The sequence below is a fragment of the Alligator sinensis genome, unplaced genomic scaffold (assembly GCF_000455745.1).
Source record: "Alligator sinensis unplaced genomic scaffold, ASM45574v1 scaffold351_1, whole genome shotgun sequence".
In the NCBI taxonomy this organism is placed as follows: domain Eukaryota; kingdom Metazoa; phylum Chordata; order Crocodylia; family Alligatoridae; genus Alligator; species Alligator sinensis.
Genome location: NW_005842790.1, coordinates 439,423 through 445,422, shown reverse-complemented (window position 1 = coordinate 445,422; position 6,000 = coordinate 439,423). Strand labels below are relative to the sequence as shown.

Here is a 6,000-nt window from a genome sequence, read left to right as displayed (position 1 = left end):
AGAGGGAGTGCTACATGTTCTCACGTGTCTGACAATATACGGATATAGATAGATATCCATCTGCATGATATCTATAACTACATATATAGTCAAAATGTAAGAATGTGCTTATAAATAGGTATCTATGTAGTCGGACACATGAGAATATGCTTACACACACACACACGCACACACACATATATATATTGATATAGTGTGCTATATATATTAGTCCTCATATATAGATCTCTCTCTATCTCTATATATAAAAAAATATAATATATTAATATAATATATATATATCTAGCTCTCTAGCTAGATATATATATCAGTCCTCTCTCCTCCCCCATATATATATCTATATATCTATATAGATATATATATGAGAGAGAGAGAGGACTAATATATATCTAGCTCTCTAGCTAGATATATATATCAGTCCTCTCTCCCCCCCCCTCATATATATATCTATATATATGAGAGAGAGAGAGGACTAATATATATATCTAGCTAGAGAGCTAGATATATATTATATTTATTTATATATATATATACACACACACACACACACACAGAGAGAGAGGGGGGAGAGAGAGGACTAATATATAACAATATATATATAAAAATAAAATGAGGAGTAATAATATATATATATATCTAGCTAGAGATATATCTCTAGCTAGAGATAGCTAGCTATATGTATGTATGTATGTATATATAGCTAGCTATTAGCTATTATTAGTCCTAATAATATATATAGATATGAGTCAAACATATGAGAACATGCTTATATGTATATAGATATAGACAGTTACCTATATATAATCTGTTCAACTTTTCCACATCCTTCATAATTTAAATGCGTTTCAGATGGATTTGTATATGCTTCTCAAAGCAAATGTTTTGCTTACATTCAATGTTTCCTCATAGTTTAAATCTTCAACATTTCTTGTGGTTAGATTGTAACCTTATTTGGACCCTAAAATTAATCTCAAGAAATTGTGATAGCTGCATGCAGTGTTATGGGTGAGAACCACAGTCTATATAATGAGTCATTCTGTGCCAAATCAACTAGTGCATCTAGCTTGACCATCCAAATGTTCCCTGAAGTGTATGCACTGATAAAGTGCTAGGTTTCCTCTAATAGTTCTTCAGAATCATAGTCACTCTTACCTTGTGCCTCGGGCTAGCCAGATCTATATTACTGAACTAGACTAATAGCAAAGTTGGTCCTGAAGAACAGCTGAAAAACTGTCTGACTATCATACCACCCTTTTAAATTGTACTCACCTGATATGAATTACTTTATTTTACATATATAATGAATGCATACAAGGTGTGACTGTCCACTGCCTTGCTCTTTGTATAAACATAATGTATAACAATGTGAGTGTGAAATGCTACCAAACAAGAAGGGTAGCATTTTAAATCCACTTCACCTAGGTGTATATAAATACACAGGACTATAACAAACCCATCGTTGTATTGCTTGAAGATCTACAAAGCGATTAGGGGACTTAGATAATAACCAGCGCAGAAATAGCCCCTGACCCAGAAAGATAACAATAGCACATGTGCTGAAACCTAAACAGATGAATAAACAGACAGGTGGAGTGGGAGGATGAGGTAAGAACAAAAGCTGTTTACATACCTCAGTAGTCACAGATGTCATGGAAGCTGCATGATCACTGCATGATAGTGCTGTAGGTTTGTTGGCACCACAGCAAAGATATCCTGTAAGGTTAAGGTGGTAGCTAAATTCTTAAAGTACTGTGGGCATGATTCTCTGTGTTATAGAAATGCTGTAGTGTGTCAATTGATAGTTTTAACAATCCAGCTCTGGTGGCTGGATTCTTAAGCATTTGTAAAGCTTATTTTTATTGTTTGTGATATAAAAAACGCAAGTCTCAGTAGACTACAAAGAACTGTTAATGTAACTTCCAGGAATAGCTTTTTTACTTCAGTGGTGGTCTTACGTAAGCCAGTCTTTGCAGAATTAGGGCCGTTCAGAGCACGGTTCTGCTGCTATTAATTTTTAGTGTGCAAGTCTGTTGCCTGCAGTAGAAGTCTAGGATGACTGATAGTCATGAGTGCCCAAGTAGCATCTTTTGCTCTTCACGTGATACTTGAAGCAGACCTTTTATGGAGACAGATTGCATTGTATTTGGAGTGGCATTAGCTTACATATTGATTTCTGTGCTTCAGTTCTGGGAGATGAACCCCATTTTGAATGCATTGTGTAGGGCAGAGATGTAGGTTTTCTGGAAAATTTTGAATTGGAAAGTTTTCCGCTCCACATCTCTGGCATAGGCTCATGAACTTTTTATTGGATAAATTAGCAACAAATGTATAGTAAGTGTTAAAGAAAAAGCAGTCAGGAAGCTAATTGAAAAAGAACTACATAAATATAAACAACACAATTGATATTCTAATTTGTATATGTTAGACTGATAACTTAATTAATAAATTATAGGTCCTCAGTTCTTGATGGGAGTCTCTTAATTTTTTTGATAAATCAGGATTGGATTATGTTTATATGTTTTCTGTATTTCATATGAATATGTAATCTGAATACAAGTCAATTTTATGGAAATATTATGAATATGAAAGCTTTTTTCTATATTTTAAGGCTGCAACCATCAACGCCATCTTGCCATCCAGTTTGCTGAAGGTTAATTCACCACCAGTGTCCTATGAATGGCTTCATATCCTGTGGGGTGTGCTTTCATGCTTGTGTTGAACAAGGTTGAAGGATAGTTATATAATGAACCAGTAGGCTAGAATTTTCCTGAATCAAGTACCAAGTAAATCCAGCAAAGTGTTTATAAGAGATGAGGGTTTTAAAATGATGTGGTCCCAGTTTGGGGTAAACTTATCATCAGGGATCCTATTTTTTTTTAATTAAAAAAAATCAGTTAACAAAAATAACCCCAGATAAACATTTTTCTATGATTTAAATGAAACACCACTGTGTGTGTGTGTGTGTGTGTGTGTGTGTGTATGTATATGTGAAAATTGGGGATTTTTTTAAATCAGAGATCCCTGCTTATCATTTAACCAGGATCCCTGCTTATCATTAAAAAAACAAAACCAAACCTTAATTTAGAGCTCAAAATAAATTTGAATCAGTACATTGTATGGACTTAAGTATGTGCATACTTTTATTGGGTAATTTTTCACTTGTTAAAAATAGTGTCCACCTATATTACAAGCCATGCAAAATTTGCAGATGCAGCAAGCCTTTAGTAAAATGACCACCTTGGTAAGGGCAGCAGGTAAGAACCACAGGAAGACAATACTTCCCTGTTAGGAGAAGAAAGGAGAAAGCTCAGTGGAGAAACTGGGATAATCAGTTTGCTAACAATAACAGGAAGGCTAGACTGGACTTTAAGTGTATGTGTGGTTTTGTGTTTTTTAAATCCACCATGTTGTTTAGAATTGGTCTAGAGGAGTGGTTCTCAGCCTTTCTGAACTTGTGGAATTCCTCATTGGACTTAGGGCACCGCTCCATAACTTGTGAACTGTGTGGAACCCAATTTCAAAAACTGATTTATATATTACAGTGCTTACCTCCTTGCAGAGGGGCTGGGCCGTGGGGATGGGGACTGTTCAGGCAGGGATAAGCCTGAGCCTCACATTTCAAGGTGCCCTTCAGAGGATCTGGTGGCACCCAGATTGAGATTTACTGGTCTAGAGCCAGTGGAGCAGAGCAAGTACTTAAAGTACGAGGATTTTTTTAATTTCCTCAACGTAGATATAGTCATTTGAAGGTAACAATACGCAGATATCAAAGTTTGACTGCTTTTGTTACAGCTTGTTCAAAAAAAGTAAGAATTTCTTTACATCAAGAAGGTTATTTTCATTAGTTTTCCCTTAACTTTGAATATTTGACATTTTGAATTCACTGTGGAAATATTCAGGTTTTTTAAAACTGGTTAGAGACTAAGGATAGACAGTTTAGCCATATACTAGAAATGTTTGGAGATATGAATATGTGAAGGTTAGTGGAGAAGGATGGGGTTTGAAAGGGATGTGACTGCAGTTGTTTTGCAAGTTATAGACTGTCAGACTGAAGAAACTAACAAATAATCCTTTTCTTTACTTGGAACAATATTTAAATTAATAGTTAGCTGTGTATATGTTCATGTTTCATCTTCATTCAACCTGAACAATGAAAAAAAGGGGGCATTTAAACTTTTTCATTCCGTGATACTAGCCTAGTGTTATGGGCAATTTTTAAGTTGCAAGCACAGTAGAGGAATGTTGCTCCTTTGAAAATAAAAAGGGTCTAATAGGTATAAATGAAGGCTTAAACCCTTTTATTAAGTTTTATAAAAGTGTGTTTATAAAACCTAAATTTTAAGGCAGATTTAATTTGTGATCTCTGACTGTAGTAGTCTCTACCACGAGGATATATATTTATTGTGGCATTAAAAAACCCCCAAACATTTCTTATCAGATTATTATGCTGTTATAATGGAGAAAATTCTTCAATGTATAAATATAGTCTGGGTGTCAGGAAGGAGAACTTCTAAATCATTTGTTTGCTTGCTGAGAAATTGAGTACAGGCAGTCCTCGGACTTATGACACAATTGGTTCCTGAAAACTGCGTCTTAAGTCGAAATGTAACTCAGAACCAATTTTCTCATAAGAAAGAATGTTATAAATGGGGTATTGGTTCCTGAACCAAGGCCTGATTCCCTATTTTCACTAAAATTAACCCAGAATTTTGTACTCGATCAATTATAGATGAGTAATATAGTTACATTCATGTATTTATATTGTAAATAGCAATCATATTGATTTGGAAGGACTTCTCTGACGTGACTTTGCTTGACTTTTTGAAAGGCTCTTGGTTGGACTTTTTGATGGGTTCTTGGCTGGAGTCTTCTCAGGAGTCTTGGCTGCAGGTTTTTCTGGAGTCTTGTCTGCTTTCTTAAAGAAAGTGTCCAAGGAAGTCTGGAGAGATGTTCTCCAGAGAGATAAGCAATGCAGTGAACTTGTTCACTTGTGTGGCATCACGTTTGATAAAGCTTTGTAAAGTCAAAACTGACGTCATAAAGTTGAAACAGGGTGTCAATTTATAAATGTTATAAGTGCGAAACGTTGTAATTTGAAACGTTGTAAGTCAAGGATTGCCTGTATTTGAACATGAAACTGATTGTCTTCACTTGGCTAGTTATTTCTTCCTCATAGATGTGTAGGAAAGCTTAGAAGTATATATTTGACAAATAGTATACATATGTTGCAATCAAAGAATAGGCTTGTTTTAATCTAAGTAGTGTAGGTAACACTGTAGTGAAAATGTGTCACTATAGGTTTCAGTGTGGGCCATACATGCCTTTCTGGGATCCTAGAGGGTGCCTATAGATGTGCTATTTACTGTTCTAATTAGAATGCATCGGAGCAGACTCAATTAATCAAGTCTGCTCCAATGCTCTAATTAGAACAGTCCAGCGTCCCCTCACCATCACGTGTAGTAAGCCCCTGAGCATTTTAAGATGGCCTCGGGGCGCTTTATCTAAACCTTGTCTAATGAGCTTTAGATAAAGCTCCCCACGGCCATTTTTAAATGTGCTGGAGCTTAATACACATGACAGTAAGCCATTTTAATTAGAGCGACTGTCCAGGAACCACTCTAAGTAAAATGCACTCTCCCCCCCACCTTGAGCACATGTATAAGCCACTGTAGAAACTGACTATTTAAGGGTGCCACCCAGTTCTGCCTTCTGCCTTCCTTCAGACTAACACAGCTGACTACTTGCTCTTCTGGGATCTGGAATACATAGAGTAGGCAATACAATTCCATAGTTCCTTGTCTTACTGCACTGACAATGTAGGCTGTTGCCATGAAATTTCATAGCTCTTAGTCTCTAAAGTGCCACTCTACCCTACCCTCTGCATTGTCACCTGAGCTGATTAGATTAAAGCTAGTTTGGGCCCACCTATATGTCCTGGTATAGATCTAACTGAAGAAGCAAGTTAATTTAGGGCATATAAAGATCAGTTTAAAAAAATCA

At 35.9% G+C, this 6,000-nt stretch overlaps 1 protein-coding gene across 4 annotated transcripts in view; it reads left to right on the top strand.

Moving 5' to 3' along the window:
• MFSD6 (major facilitator superfamily domain containing 6) overlaps window positions 1-6,000 on the top strand; it is a 33,378-nt gene that overhangs the window by 2,440 nt on the left and 24,938 nt on the right. The window contains exon 1 of one of the 4 annotated variants that reach the window (XM_006034988.3): window positions 1,661-1,682. The exons of the other annotated variants lie outside the window; for them this stretch is intronic. The gene's annotated coding sequence lies outside the window, so the exon portion shown is untranslated. Of the gene's footprint in view, window positions 1-1,660; window positions 1,683-6,000 lie in introns of those variants that run through there. 4 annotated transcript variants of the gene reach the window in all.